Genomic DNA, 16,830 nt, shown 5'->3' with positions numbered 1-16,830 from the left:
GCAGGGCCATACTTAAAGGGATGTTACATGGGGTATTAATAGACTAAATGCCATCTCACTTGTTTATTTTCTCTCATTATTCTAAGTGATAAGGAAATTAGTTTTCTGCTAGCTCATGAATTTATCTAAAGAAGCTAACCCCTCCTACCACAGGATACAGGATTCATTTAAACCTTCTGTTACCACAAAGCCTGTCTCCCACAGCCACTGCTTGTTCCGTTTGTTCTCATGAGCAATCTGTATGTGCTCTTGCTTGATGGAGTATTCTGCTACTCAGGCTGTGCAAATATGTGACTAATAAACTGCTGCCCATATCAACTGTCCAGTTTTGGGTAACATGCATTTGACCATCCCAATAACCCTTGGATGGGGAATACTCTCTCTCCAACAGGGTGAAGATTATGTGAATAAAACGATTAGCATTATGAACAAGATGGTCCAACAACCAAAAGACACATGGTCAGGTGTAATGGACTGTTTTTAGCTAATAACTGAATCCCTGATATAGTAAAAGTTGCCTGGAATTGAGTTTTTGGCTAGATGGGAATAAGGGGTTGTTGTCAGATGAATAGCTACTGCAGTTTAACTGTCCCCCCAAACAAGTTTTTTTTTTTCCTGGAAGAGGCCTTGGTGTAAGATTTAACTGATATACCCTAATGAGAAAATTGAAAAGTAGTGGGGTATTCCTAAAAGATCCTTAAAGGACCTCAATATACTCTTCTGTGAGAAAACTTTCAGTTTCAAAATATATATAAAGGTAAGGATTATATAAATAAATGTCTTTGCATGAGGAAAGAGTTTGCTTCACACAGCTTTTAACAGGCTCTACATATGTACTCAAGTGTGAACAGATTCCTGTCTGCTTTTCTTAACTAGTGGCCTTTATTGAACCTCTACCCCTGTCCAGCTGAATGCATCAAGTGAGAGTGAGAGATGATAGGGGAGTCAGGACATTTAGCAGTTATGGTCAGGCAGTTAAGTAAATATCATTCAGTAGACTTCACATCTCCTCATCCCATTTTTGTGGTAACGTTTACTTTTTTCCAGGACTGTTTATTTAGTAGTTTTCTTTTACATTTTTTGGTTTCCCTGCAAAATACAAACACCCCATATGATAAGCTTTAAAAACATAAGTATACCGTGAGATCCTTAGCCAGTGGCCTGATTCCCAAAAGGAATTAGGCCTCCCTGAGTAGTTGGACACCAACCCTAGAAACACCGGAAGAGAACTTCAAGACACAGACTGATTTAAAAATAATAATCACAACTTCCTGAGTTTCATTCCAAGCAGGAAGTAACAAAACAGAGGATCTGTGCAACCCAGAGAAAGCGTAAGCAACCTGGGCTTGTGGTTTTAACAATTTAACATGGTATAGAATTCCTCTGCTCACTGTGACTCAGCAGTATTTTTGAACAAGAGAAGTTGGACCTACCACTTTAGGTCCTTTATAGTCTGTTGTACTTGGGTCAACAGGCATGTGTTAATAGGGTGGAGCAGAGGGAAAATATCCTTGTGGGAATAGGAGTCTCTCTCTTTCATGTTTTTTATAAACTCTTGTGCTGTGCAGAACACCACCTGGGCCACCAGAAGGACACACATCAGGAATTGTCCACATGTGTCCTTGAGGAAGGGGCTGAAGGACGAAAGCAGAGGCAGCCTGAGGGAGACAGATTGAGGACTCCTCACACCAAGGCACATGGCAAGGACACATCATGGGCATGTGGCAGTAACACAAATTTTCCTCGGAGGATCCTCTTTTCATTTCCCAACAATCCATGGAGTCTGTGTCCATCTCTCCACTGATCGCCAGGACCTACTGACCCTCACACCGCTGCCAGTCCCACAGTAGTTCCTGAAGAGGTGATGGTTATTTGCACATTTGTTTCCTGGTGTTGGCATTTAAGCAACTATGAACCAGCTATCCTGCCCTCCTCTTCACCCCACATCCACCTTCAAATGTTCTCTAAATACTCACCATCTCCTGTTTAAGCCTAGGTGAAATAGTCACTGGCATTGATATAAAATATTTTTGAGTTCTTACACTGTTGACAAAAGAGTATCAAAATTTAAGACATTTTTGCTTAAACTGTCTGGACCTTCTTTAACTGATGAATAAATTTATATGAATTCAATTTTCAAAATGGCGACACATATGTTAATTAGAAAACACACTGAGAAAATACTTTGTTAGAAAGGAAATCAAATTCACTAAAAGTCCTTTTCTGACTACTTGTTGTGCATGTAAAAGTTGGTTTAGTTTTAGAAGCCTAACAGAAACATCCTACCTTTTCAGTGTGTGAGGAATGTTTAGAAAAATCAATTTCATACTACAGACTGGCAAAACAAATAAACAAAAAAACCCAAAACCAAAATGAGATTTAATGCATTCCCTTCTTGTTAAGCCAACCATCCAAAAGGGAAGCACTGGCATTTCCACAATATGAAAAAGAGAGTAGGTGTCAGTCTCTCAAGATTGAAGCATTTACTTAACTAGAGGGTCAAGAAAAAAAATGGGAAATTCAGAACTCAGAGGTTCCATACCTCATCACAAGAACAAAGAAGAAAGAAATGAGAAACACAGATCTTGATATGTTCTACTATTTTGAGAGAGAGTCATTTCTGGTTGTTTGCTGACTGATGCTTCTCTCCTGACTGCCCAGAAGATATAAAAGCTCATGTCCAGGACCCCTTCCTGCCTTTGATAGTGTGGTGAAGGAGAGCAAGGTAAGACGGGTGAATGACTTGTCATTTTTTTCTGACTTATCTCAACAGAATTCCTTTAGGGAAAAAGAATAGGACAAGTTAACCTCATCACTAAGCTATCAGAAATGTTCTTTACTAGGTGAAAAAAAAAACAAATATTCTTTTAGACCAAGGAAATGGCTCCATGTTACTATAAATATTTCAAGTATAGGTTATTAGTTCTAAGAATCCCATAGAAGAAGAGAGTTTAGCCAACTCATAATCCTAAAGTCCAAATCCTGACAACATAATAAATAGCCTGAATAGGGTTTTGGGGTATATTCAATTTTATTTCTTTACTCACTTAAAAAAAGCCCTGCTTCCAGCCTATTCATTCATTATCTCCCAGATGGGGCCCAGTCATCTCTATTTCTGAGTAAGTCTGTAGAGTTCCACACATCTTCTGGTCACATACCTACCAGAAGTTATAAATAGATTATTAAGTATATATAGCATTTTGATCATGATAGTTATTTCCCAACCAAAACCTAAAAGATCAAACAGAGTCTCTTACCTCTATGCCATCATGACTGTACCAATGACCATATTAGGAGTTTGAATGCCGATGGCCTTCTCCTCTATCTAGGAACTAACCTGGGAAGGGTAGCCCTACAATGATTATCAGCTTATCTAAGGCTGCAAGACTGTGGTCTTATCTAGGAGCTAACAGTGTTCATCAGGGTCTTCTTAAGAATCCATGTCATGGGATTTGTACTAGTGAAGGAGAATAAGCCACACAATGATTGCACACAGGCTTCAGATAATAGAGCTGATCTTTTAAAATCAAAAGCTTGCTGTTTTCTGCATCGTGAGCGATCTCCTCTTCCAGACCTGGATACCATGCATGTGTGAACTGTGGAAAGAGATGAGGCACCCAGAATACAAAAGAGAGTAAAGACATGCTCAAGACTGACGGAGATGAAGGGGTCCTCCTGCTCCAAACCCAAGAGCATCTCTCCAGAGTGGGAGAAGAATCTGCAGTGCAGCTGCTTGCTCCGGGGACTGTCTGTGTTCCTGCTTTTCATATTACAGTATTCCAGGTGAATCCTGGAATAATAGTGATAATAATACATACTAATGGTAATATCAAAGTCCAGGGCAAGGGCAATAGCAACAAAGCAGAACAGCAGGGGAATGGGAATGGGAATAGTAGGGATAATGGCAACAGCTACTACTATTGACATAATTCAGCACCTTTACTGAGTTAGTTTGTATATCACGAAATTCATGAAATTTACTATTAAAATTGTATTAGATGATTTCTAGTAAATTGATAGAGTTATGCAATCATAACCAAAATCCATTTTTGGAATATTTCCATTGCTCCCAAAATGTTCCAATTTGCAGACAATTATTGCTCCCAACTCCAGGCTCAAACTCATTCTGATCACTTTATGTCTATAGAGTTTTATCCTTTCTAGAAATCTCATGTGAACATAATCATACAGGATGTATTTGTTTGTGATTGACTTCTTTCACTCGGCAAAATAATTTCAGTTTCATCTGGTTCCTTACAGGTAGCAATAGTTCAATCCTTTTATTATGAAGTAATATTCAATTATATGGGCCCACTACATTTTGATTCCATTCACCAGTTGATTGGCAATTGTATTTTTTGCAGTTTTTGGCTAGTATGAATAATACTGTTATGAACATTTGCATAAAAGTCTTTACATAGACATAAGTTTTCATTGCTCTTGGGTGAATACTTAAGTATGAAAATGTTGGCAATGATTTTCCCAGCCCAAATATTTGAATTAATTTATGCCTATATGATTATATATATACCCAATAGCCATGGGGTGATGTCAACTTCTTTGTGAATGAAGGGTACACTGTGTGAACATGAAACTCTAACAAAAAATAAGCACAATGTCAGAGCTTCAAGAGAACGTTGGAGTCTTTTCTCCAATACCTGACTATATATTTGAGAGCACTTCAGCTGAGGACCCTCTAGGGACAATCAGAGTTATCACTGGTGAAAGAGTGAACAATATGTGCCTGTGATGGTTTGGAGGCTTTATGGACCCCAGAAGATCGTGTTCTTAAAACTAATACATTTCTGTGCATATAAAACTGTTCTGGGCAGGAATTTTGATTAGGTTATTTCAATGTGGCATGTTCCAGTTGGGTCTTAATCATCTTATGGGGTCCTTTGTAAGAGGATGAAATTTAAAGAAAGGCACAGAAAGAAAGACACTAAAGAGAGAGAGAAAAAGAACCAGAAGCTGAGGATGATAAGAGAGAAAGCCACGGAATCAAGAATCTGAAAGCAACAAAGCCCAGAAGAGAAGGGGAGAACCCATGTGTCTGGCCACCTGACAAAGGAATCCAGGGAGTGTCATGTCGATGCTTTGCCTTAGACATTTTCATGGCCTCAGAACTGTAACCTTGTAAGACAGTAAATCCTCATTGTTAAAAGACAGCCAATTTCTGATTTATTGCATTTTGGCAGCTTTAGCAATCTAAAACATCTCCTGTCTTGACTTTCATGTTTGGGCTCACTCCTCTGAGGAAAACACTGACCTCCTAGGTGGTATTAGAGCCACTGTGTCAAATATGCTTTTTCCACATTCATTTTTAGGAAGATTATCCTCCCTGGGCTGGGACAGAAGCTCACAGATTAATGCCTCTGCCCTAAATTGTGCTGTCAGGGACATCTAGGCCTGGAACATTACAGTTCCAGGAGGTTGCTGAAATTACCAGATACCAATTTTCACAATGTGCTTTGCATACACAGTAGTAAGAAATATCTTCAGAAGCAGGTTTCCCATAATCTTTTAAATATATTAAATTTTCAATAAATATGTTTGTCTAAGATCTTCATAGAGACTCAGTGGACTTATGTTGTTTCAGTCTTCCCTTCATAGTTTGGAAATCTGAAAACATAGTTGATCGTGTGGTTTGCATTTCCACCAAAAACGCATTATAACCTTGCTTAAGGCTGGCAATCACATGCCCTCTCCCATGAACACATAAAGGCCAAGAGGTAAAGACTCAAAACAAGCAGCATCTATCAAGATCTTTTTCAGGATGAATACAGATGCTGAAGAGGCAGCTATGTTCTTAAGTATTAATCCCAGAAGCTTTGCTCTGTCCCAAAGGCATACTGGCCACCACTGGAAATTTCTGGGCCAAAAATAAAGCTGACGTGAAGTAATGCAGAGATAAGATTTGGAGAAAATGGGACATTTCTGAGCACAACTTTAAATCTGTAAATCTAGTATTGCTGCCAACCTCCCATTTTTATCATCAGATAAACTCTTACTTTTACTGAAGCTAGCTTGATAACAATTCTGCTACTTTTAAACAAGTGTCCCATACAACCCAGTCATTAGCAGTTGAGAGCAGGATAGAAAGCCCTAATTTGCAGTGGTGCCAAAAGAAAGTCCAAAGGCCTGCATGTCCCTGTGGATGCTGCTAGTTTTAGACCCACACAGAGTGATGAATAAAAAGCTATCAGCTTGAAATTAATGGCATAAGGAAAACACCTTGCAGGACAATGTGAGGCAGGTTCATTGCTTATCACAGCTACATGAAACTGGGTTTATGAACTTTCAAGAGACTCAGGGGCCTTAATCAGTTCCAGGCTTTGAACACAGCTAGAGTTATTTCCTCAAGATTTTGAGGAAGAGGTTTTGTACCCTATTTTTTGGGAGGCTTGAGGTAGAGATAAAAGCATTATTAAATTAAAAAGAGAGACATGCATTTTTATTTAGGATTCCTCTCCATTTTCATAATCCCAACATCAACATCTTCTTTAAAAAACATAAGTCAGCCATCCATGCAAAATGAGGGCTGTGCTGCCAGTGGAAGTGAAATTAATTTGATCATGCACATTGCTACCCTTCAGAGCTGTTGGGAAATGAGTAATGTAGAGGTCCATATGGTCCAGCTGAAATTTTTTCAGTGATCTTTTCAAGACCAGTGGTATTAAGAAAGTGACCCAAAACTTCAGAGGTGAAAAGAAAAGACATGTTGCAGTAATTCTTTAGCTGAGTTTCTGAATGAGATCAGGAAACAATAAAGAGATGGAGTGTGAGTATTTTAGCAGGTGTACAATTGGTATTTATTGGCCATTATTTTTGAATTTAAGCAAGCTTGTGTCATTGATAAAATTCGACTCTACTCAGGAAGAACAGACCTAGTGTATAGGTTTTATTCAGAGTCATACTACCTTATTAATATCCTTTTTATTTCTGGCTATTTACACTGTAAGAATGATATAGAACATTTTGAAGTGAACAAAGAATCAAGAAAGAGATGGGAAACTTTGCCAAATGAGAACAGATTGAAGTATGGAAATCTTGCATACATGGTATATTAAGAACTGAAAAATAGCCATGCTGAGAGAGTTCCATTAAGATACCAGACAAAAATGTTTTCCATGTTCACTTTTCAAGGATTTTGATCTTAACTTCTGAATTGGTTTCCTTTAACCAATGTTTACGCAATTTGCTATTACTTGAGCACTTGATTACCTCAGCAAAAAAGTTTCCTTTTAGCTTCGGTTCCCCTTTCATCTGACCTATTAATAGAAATTCTATTTTTTTTTTCAGAATTGTTGTCAGTCTATCTACTGAATTATGGGGTGTTATGACACCAGAGGTAAAAATCATTATCAATTAATACTGAATCCATTACCTGAATGATATCCTACAGAGTTTACAAATCATTTCCTGGCAGTTCATCTAGTTGTGTCTTCATAAAACACTGTAGTATGAATATTTACTGTTCCTTTCACATATATAACTGATGGGAAAAATTAGTTTTCATGGTGATATGTGCTGAGACAGTTCAAGAAACTTTATCTTTTAATACTCAAGGAGCGCTTTTATATTGCACTTCTTATTGACAGAGGAGAATTGAGATTCAGAATGTTAAAAAGTTGACCAGGTCACACAGAAGAAAAGGAAAGCCATCATATGATCACAGTCTGATTCTATACTCCATGCCAAAATTAACTCCTTTGGGCTGAGTGTCAGAAAAGTGAAGTGATCATACTTTAAAGAAGAGTCACAAAATGTGAACATAGCAATGATTACAATCCATAATATATGTGTGAAGAAAATTTGGGCAAATAATAATATTTCAGAAGCCAGCTATTCCACCAAAGATATCATTCCAATTCCACACACAATCCCACTGTATAAATATGCCCACACCCATGTACACACAACATATATACACTCCCACACCTTTGAAGTGTAGAATATGTCTTCTCTCTTCACAGTACCATCTGCAATCTTGCTTTGGATTCTCCACTCAACCTCCTCTTGATTTTCATACACAAAGGCAGCATCAATATGGTGACACCCAGCATCAATAGCAATCCTGGTGGCCATCTCTGTTTCACTCTTAGGAATCTTGTTGATTGACAAAGTCAAATGTTGGCGATCCATTTGATTGAAAGGTAATCAAGCCCAACAGTGGACTTCACCAGAATCAGTCATACCCTCAAGTCTTGTTTTAGTTCTCCATGCTGGGCGAACAATGTGTCGCTGTTTGCCTGGGACTTTCCTAGATTTAATTTGGAAAGTTGTGCATCTCAAGGGCACCTTTAGTTCAGGAAAACTTGAAAGTTGTTCATTGGCATTGGAAGTTCTCAAGACCAACCTCAGGTTCACTGATTCATTAGAAGTTCTCAGAGGACAGTTTATGTAGGAGTACTCACAACTATGATTTTATTACAGTGAAAGGATACAAAGTAAAATAAGCAAAGAAAATGGTGCATATGTCAAAGTACATGGGAACCAGGCACAGAAGTCTAAGAGTCCTCCTCCATGGAGGCACATTGGATATGCTTGATTCCTACAATACCAAACTTTAACAATCCATGGGAACTACTGTCTTCCAGGAAGCTTCCTGACACAATGCCCAGACTTTTCAGAGTGGGACATCCACATAGGCCCACAAAGCCCAGCTCTTAACAAGTTTTCCATCCCCATTGAAGAAAGTATATATTTAGCCTAAATGTCATTGTTTGTACAGACACTTCAGGCCCAGTCTCCCATCGTTATCAATGAGAAGAATGGCAGTCATCTCCTGAAATTCAAGTTCACACATGACAGCTAACATGAAAATTGTACACAATGACATCTAAGGATAGATGTCTACTAGTTAATTCCTTTCTGCACATTCACTCTAGCCACATGAGAGGGCTATTTATGAGCAGTAAAAATATACACTATGAGGATATAGGCTTGTATAAGAAGCACTTTTTTTTCTGTTAAATGTATCAAAAGCTCTCATTTTTCCAAAATGATTAAAAGGAATTAGATATTGAGCCCTAATGACTTCTGTTGGACCCCATGCACTTTTCCTTAGGCATCCAGCACATGGAGGTTTACAAGGTTTGCTGAGACTTTGGTCTTATCCATGATTTTTCCATCTTCTTCATCACCCTCTGCACGACTAAGAAAACAAGTCCTGTCCCCTGTTCTTCAAAAAGTCTATTAAAAATTCCTGCCTATATTGTTGATGAGATCAATAATTTGAATAAATTGTCCCATGTTACACAGTTGAAATAAGTAGGATGAAGAAAAATTTGAAATGGAAATGTTCTGGCTTCCCATCTAGTGGCCTGTCCACCTTGTCCCTTTCAGGTGAAAAGAACAAGTCTACTTATTTCCTTCCAAAATTAAGTTTTTTTTTTTTTAACTTTCTTTTATTGTGAAAAATAACATATATACAAAAAAAAATTCCAGGTAAATTTTAACAGTTATACAACAGATTTTAAAATTTAGTATGGGTTACATTTCCACGATTTTTCATTTTTTCTTCTAGCTGCTCTAAGACACTGGAGACTAAAAGATTCAGCAGTTACATTCATTTGCTAAATCATATCTTCATAATTATACTTTTCCTTCTCTTTTTTTATTTTTTGTGAGAAATGACATATGCAAAAAAAAAGCAATAAATTTCAAAGTACGGTTCAATTAGTTGAAGAACAGATTTCAGAGTTTGGTATGAGTTACAATTCCAAAATTTTAGTATTTTATTTCTAGCTGCTCTAAGGTACTGGAGACTAAAGGAATCAGTACCTTAATTCAGGTAATCAGTACCTGAATCAGCATACTGATTCAGCAATCATTAGTTAAACCCGATCTTCTCTATGTAACTCCACCATCACCTCTGATCTTGCTCTCACTCTTTAGTGAGAGAAAAAAGTTAGAATAGACTATGGCCATTCTAACTTTTTCACCAACATAAAGTACTTTAACTAGGACCTAGAGTGGAGGACTTGCCCTTGTTAGGTAGCAATGACGTCAAATTTCCTTTTCAGATGTCTTTATCAGCAGAGAGAGACATAGGGGGGAAGCTCAATTCACTCTGTGTGCCCTGTTTCCAGCCTGTGTGCCCCATCCCACAGCAGTTTACACAAACCTTTAAGCCCAGTGATCTTCACCATGCAGATTTCTTGGACCCATGTGTACTTGGTAGGAGGAAAGATTCTTGAATTATAGAAATATAAAGAGATGTTCCTCATTGCAATCAGTCTCAAAGCAGGCAGCTGACAGCAGGTACTCTGCCTGCTGAGGTTCATTTCTTCTAAACAGATGGAAACAGGAGGAAAACCAAGTCCAGGATTATCCCTAGGTGACTCAAAGCCCTGACTGATGACTGTCTCCCTTCTCACTTTATTTGTGGAATGGCTCCAGGCTCATGAAATCAAGACCAAAAGGTTCTCCCACAGTAACACTGGAATTGAATTATATGGCAGCCCAGGTGGTCAACCAGCCATCCTAGGTCTGCTTTCATTTCCACTCTTGAAACTAAATCCCTTGCTGTTACCTCTGCAGATGCACTGGTTCAAAATTCCAGGATAAGAATAATGTGACCATCATTTAGCTTCACACAAAAATGTTTGTGATCCATTGCCTCTCATCCTTCAGAGTAAGCAAAGATGGCTTTCTTAATTTTTCCTTCAGCAGAATTTTGAACAACACTGAGGCAATACTCTGAATGCAAAGGTGACAATGTATTGCACTCTTCAACTTTTAAAAATAACTTTATAGGAGGGACAATGCTTAAAAGGACATTCCATGGAGTGTGAACAGACTTGGAACTCTTTAACTTGTTCTTCTTTTCTCAACAGTGTGCACTGAAGTTCATTATTCTAAGTGATAAAGAAATGGGTTTCCTGCTACCCCTTGGATTTATTCAAAGAAGCCAATTCCATTCTCCTATAGGACCAGGATTCACTTAACCCTTCTGAACCACAAAGCCCAACTCCCACAGCCACTTCCTATTCAGTTTATTCCCAATTCAATCTCCACGTGCCCTTGATTGATGCAATGTCCTGCTTCTTAGACTGGGAGTATATGCAACTAAAACAGCTGCCAACCTCAGTTGTCCAGTGTTGGGTGTCATGTATTGGGCCATCTGATAACCCTGGGATGGGGAACACTTTCTATTCAGCATGGTGAAGAGGATGGATGGAAACAATTGGCATCTCAAGCCAGACAGTTCAACAACCAAAAGACAATTGGTCAGGGGTAATGAACTGCTCTTTGTTAACTAAACTTGATATAGCAAGTGTGGCCTGGAATTGAGTTGTTGGCTAGATAGAGATAAGGGGTTGCCATCAGAGGAATACCCCATGGCAGCCTAACTGTTCCTAAGAACAAGTTTTTTCCTGGAGGAGGTCTTGGTGTTAAATTTAATTGTGATACTCTCAGGAGAAAAATGAGAAGTACTAAGTTATTCTTAAAATCCTCCTTGCAGGATCCCAATATCCTCTGTGGGAAGACTTCTAGTTTAAAGATATATATATTAAGGTAAGGATTATATAAATAAATGTATTTACTCAAGGAAGGAGTTGGCTCCTTGCAACTCTTAACATGCTTACACATATGTCCTCAGAGGCAAACATATTTCCCTCTGCTCTCCTAAACCAGTAGTCCTTATTGAACCTTTACCCATGTCCACATGTACGCAGTTAGGGGGAGTGGGTGAGGTGGCAGAGGAGTCTGGGCATTTAGTAATTATAATCAAACAATTACCTAAATATAAATCTGTAGACTCTGTATCATTTCATCCTGGCACTGTCATGGTTGGTAATATTTGCTTCTTCCAGAATTGTCTATGCATTAGTTTTCCCTTAGCTTTTTTAGTTTCTCTGCCAAATGCAAACACCCACCCCATATGATAAGCTTACCATAAGTGTACCTGGAGAACCCTGACCAGGGACCTCACTTCCAGGTGCAATAAGGCCTACTGGGAACCTGGTTGTCAGCCTCTGGAACAACAAAAGACCACTTCAAGAAATAGACTGGCTTGAAAAAATAATAACCTTCATTCCCCAAGCTTCATTCCAAGCAGGTGGTAACAAAAGAGAACCTGTGAAACTTAGAGCAAGCACAAGCAGCATTGGTTTGTAGTTTTAGCAGTTTAACATGGCATAAAATTCCTGTACTCACAATGACTCAGCAACATTTTTGAAAGAGGGAGGTTGGGCTTATCACTGTAGGTCCTTTTTGGATAGTTATTCTTGGGTCAGTGGGCATGTGATGACAGAGTGAAGCAGAGGAGAAATATCCTTTTGGGAACATTTTGAATAAGATCATCTCTGGACCATTTTCATGTTTTTTATAAACTCTTGTGCTGTGCAGAATACCCCTTGGGCCACAAGGAGGACACCCAGTGGGAACTGTCCACATCTGTCCTTGAGGAAAGGGCTGAAGGTTAAGGGAGGCAGCCTGGGGGAGGCAGAACATGGACTCACCTCCAGACACATGGCAGTGACACATCATGGGCATGTGGCCACAGTGGACATTTTCCTCAGAGGACTCTCTTTCACTTCCCAACAATCTGCAGAGTCTGTGTCCATCTCTCCACAAATCCCCAGGACCCACAGAACCTGACCAGGAAAAACCTGATGCTCACACAACTGCTAATGCCACAGTAGTCCCTGAAGAGTTGATGGTTATTTGCACATTTGTCTCCTGATGTTGGTATTTAAAAACCTGCAAACTGGCGATCCTGCCCTCCTATGCACCCCACACCCACCTTCAGATGTTACCTAAACACTCACCATCTCCTGTCCAAGTCTGGTGTTGAAATAAAATATTTTTGAATTCTTACACTATTAACTAAATAGTATCAAAATTGAAATCACATTTAATTAATTTTTCTGGGCCTTCCTTACATTATTAATACATTTTTATTAATTCAATTTCCAAAATGGCAAACCCTATGCTAATTTAGAAACCTTAGTTAACTAGAAAGGAAATCAAACTCACCAAAAATACTTTACTAATTACTGGCCTTGCATTAGAAGTCGGGTTAGTATTTGACACCATCTAAAATCTTCTGCAGTTAGGTATGGTGAATGTTTGAGAAAATCAATTTCATAGTGCAGAACAACAAGAACAACAACAAGAGAGCGCTTATGCTTTCTCTTTTTCTTCCGCAATGCATTCAGAAGGGAAGCACTGCATTTCCACAATATGAAAAAGAGTTCAGGTGCCAGTGTCTCAAGAATGAAGTATTTGCATAGGGGAGAGTTAAGAAAATTGTGAAATTCAGAACTCAGAGGTTCCATATCTCATCACAAGAACAAAGTTAAAAAAAAGAGAGAGAGAGAGAGAGAGAGAGAGAAACACAGATCTTGACATGCTCTATTATTTTGAGGGAGAGTCATTCATGGTTGCGTTTGCTGATTGATGCTTCTCTCCTGACTGCCCAGAAGATATAAAAGCCCAGGTCCAGGACTCTTTCCTGCCCTTGGCAGTTCAGTGAAGGACTGCAAGGAAAGGTGGGCTAGTGACTTGTCATTTTTTCCTGACTCACAGTTTAGATCAACAGACTTCCTTTTGAGTAAAAGAATAGGACAAATGAACCTTATCACAAAGCTATCATTGTTCTCTAAGAGGGGAAAAAAGAAGTTTTATCCTTTTGTTCTAGGGAAATGGCTTCATGTTTCAAATGTAGGTTATCGGTGCCACGAATCTCAGAAAATAAGAAATATGTTTAGCGAACTTAGAACCTGGCAAATATTTAATATGCTGCAAAACCTGGCAGCATATTAAATAGCTTGGGTTTGTTTTGGGGTTAGTTCACTTTTATTTGTTTACTTGTTTAAAAAAGGACCCCCTTCTAGCCTGTTCATAGTGTCTCCCAGGTGGGGCCCAGGCATCTCTATTTCTGAATAAGTCTGCAGAGTTCTAAATATATTCTGGTCACATACCTACCAGAATTATATATATAAGTATCAAGTATTAGTTATGTGCTCTTACGCATGCAGTAGTAATATGTATTACATGCATGTTCAATCATGATGGAGCTTCCCCATGCATAGTCTAGAAGTCAAAGTAGTTAGTGTATTACCTCTCTGTGGCCGTGTTTACACCACTGACCATATTAGGAGTTTGAGTGCTACTGGCCTTGTCCTCTGAATTTTATGAACACCTGTGAAGGGGACAAAATTGTCACCATTAGGCTTCTCTAAGTTTGCAGATCATGGACTCATCTAGAAGTCCACATTGTTCTTCACCATGGTCTTCCTAGGAATCCACATCACAGAATTTATGCTAGTTGAAGGGGAATAAACCAGAAAATGATTACATTCAAGTTTCAGACAGCATAGCTGACCTGTTAACATAGAAAAGTTTGCTGTTTTCAGCAGCGCAAGTTATCTCCTCTCCCAGACCCGATATCGTGCATGCATGAACTGGGAATGTGAGGAGGTGCCCAGAGTCCAAAAGGGAGGACAGACAAATTCAGGACTGGAGGAGACCAGGAGTTCTCATGCCCCGCAACCCAAGAGCTTTTATCCAAGCCCAGTGAAGAATCTGCAGTGCAGCTGCTTGCTTCTGGAATTGTCTGTGTTCCTCGTTCTCATGCTATAGGATCTCATGTGAATCCTGGAATAAAAGTAATAATAATAATAATACATACTAATGGTAGTGGAAAGGGCAAAATCAAGGGCAAAGGCAATATAACAAAACAGCAATAGCAATGGGAGTGGAAATGGGAATGGGAATTGTAATTTTCTTATGAAATGGGAATGGAAATAGTAAGAATAACAGCAACAAAAATACCTATTGGCATAATTCACATCTTTATTGAGATACAGTTTACATATCATGACTTTATGAAATTTACTATTATAATTATATCATTAGATGAGTTCTAATAAATTGATAGAGTTATGCAATAACACCAAAATTCGTTTTTGGAATCCATCCATCACTCACAAAATGTTCCCATTTACAGGTAATTACTGCTCTAAACATTAGTCTCAAGCAACCTCTGACCTGCTTATATCTACAAAGTTTTTTCCTTTCCAGAAATCTCATGGAAACATAATCATACAAGATGTATTTGTTTGTGATTGGCTTCTTTCAATTGGCAAAATAATTTCCATTTCATCTTGTTCATTACAGGTGGCAATAATTCAGTCCTTTCATTACCAAGTAATATTCAATTGTATGGATATACCATATTTTGTGATTCCATTCACCAGTTGATGGGCAATTGGTTGTTTCCCATTTTGGGTTAGTATGAGTAATTCTGCTATGAACATTTGCATACAAGTCTTGGTATGAACATAAGTTTTCAGTGGTCTTGGGTGAATTCCTGTGAGGTTCCAGTTTAAGGAGATATTGCTCTGGTCTGGTAGCAAATTGAAAGAAAGCACAAGGAGCCTCTGGCAGAGTGGCATCTTTAATCATTCCCTCTGCTTTACTCCCATGCTTATAGAACAGTAGTCCCTTATATATTAAATTACACAAAAGTGGCATTTTTTCAGCAAATGGCTTCACTCATGGGATACCTGATTAGATACATGCATATTACCTCATTGCTTATGTGAGTTATGCTGTTGCTTCCTATGAAATGGAGCTCGAAGGATATTAAGGAATGATGAGAAAGAAAGAAAGAAAGAGAGAAAGAAAGCAAGAAAGCAAGAAAGCAAGCAAGCAAGAGAGAGAGAGAGAGAGAGAGAGAGAGAGAGAGAGAGAGAGAGAGAGAGAGAGAGACAGAAAGAAAGAAAGAAAGAAAGAAAGAAAGAAAGAAAGAAAGAAAGAAAGAAAGAAAGAAAGAAAGAAAAAGAAAGAAAGAAAGAAAGAAAGAAAGAAAGAAAGAAAGAAAGAAAGAAAGAAAGAAAGAAAGAAAGACACAGATGGCCTCAGGGGGGTCTGAAGCTTAAGTTTACATCAGACAGACTCTTTGCTTTTTACACTATCTAGAAAAAATTTTTATATCTTTTATTAGAACAGGCTAAGAGTCCAAGAAAATGTTGACATTTTAGACTCATTAAATCTTTTTTGATTTTGACCATAATTTCCATTTTTACAAACTCTTAACAATTATTATATTAGTTTAGGCTTTGTCCTATATTTTTCTCATTTTGTAAGAGCTACTCATTTTATCTTAAGATAAACTATTCTGTTTTTCCTATTAATAAAAATATATCTTTTAAGTCATTATTTTAAGCAAATATTTTACCACATATAATTACCAACAAAATTAAATTTGTTAGAATAATGTTAAATACTTAAGATACTTTAGTTAATGTTTCAAATATGCATTAACTATCAATATATAGCTTTTAACAAGAATTTTTAGTTTTAAAGTTCTTAAAATATATTTCTTTTTAAAATATGAATAGGAGCTAAACTCATGGCCAGTTTCCAAATTGCTGTTTGTTGAGAATCTAAGTTAACAAAAGGAGATTGGGGTCACCATTCCCACTCCTTGTCACAAGATTTTATTCATAGCATAGGTATAATTTCAGCACAATAATTATTTAGCTTAAACCAAGGTAATTTAACAGAACACTTTGAATCAGAACTACAATCCTGAATTGCGGAACCCTTAGGGGACCGATATATTATAATTCTACAGGAACTGTTAATTAGTACTGACTTTTGTTCGGCATGGCATTGTTCCTATTGAATATTTTCTGACTCAGGTGTATATGAATTTTTATATAAAGGCAGCTCATATTGATGTAAAATTTTTATAATTATGCATCCCATCTTAAGTTATTTGTTTGCTGTCCTTTTTCCTTGCCTCAGATTCACACTTCTGTATTTCTATTTTGAAGATTTCTTTGGGTCTTCTAACATAGTCTCCATATC

At 37.9% G+C, this 16,830-nt stretch overlaps 2 long non-coding RNA genes across 4 annotated transcripts in view; one reads left to right on the top strand and one right to left on the bottom strand.

The window, feature by feature from the left end:
- Positions 1–11,087, top strand: part of LOC143691286 (uncharacterized) — a 153,330-nt gene extending 142,243 nt beyond the window's left edge. Inside the window, exon 3 of the long non-coding RNA XR_013179443.1 lies at positions 10,842–11,087. This is a non-coding gene — a long non-coding RNA (uncharacterized LOC143691286). The remainder of the gene's footprint in view (positions 1–10,841) is intronic.
- The window catches only part of LOC143691285 (uncharacterized), a 46,514-nt gene continuing 35,245 nt past the window's right edge, over positions 5,562–16,830 (bottom strand). For all 3 annotated transcript variants that reach the window (XR_013179442.1, XR_013179441.1, XR_013179440.1), the window contains one exon: positions 5,562–14,610. This is a non-coding gene — a long non-coding RNA (uncharacterized LOC143691285). The remainder of the gene's footprint in view (positions 14,611–16,830) is intronic.

This window comes from Tamandua tetradactyla, chromosome 7 (assembly GCF_023851605.1).
Source record: "Tamandua tetradactyla isolate mTamTet1 chromosome 7, mTamTet1.pri, whole genome shotgun sequence".
NCBI lineage: Eukaryota > Metazoa > Chordata > Mammalia > Pilosa > Myrmecophagidae > Tamandua > Tamandua tetradactyla.
This window is presented reverse-complemented; position numbering and strand designations above follow the sequence as displayed.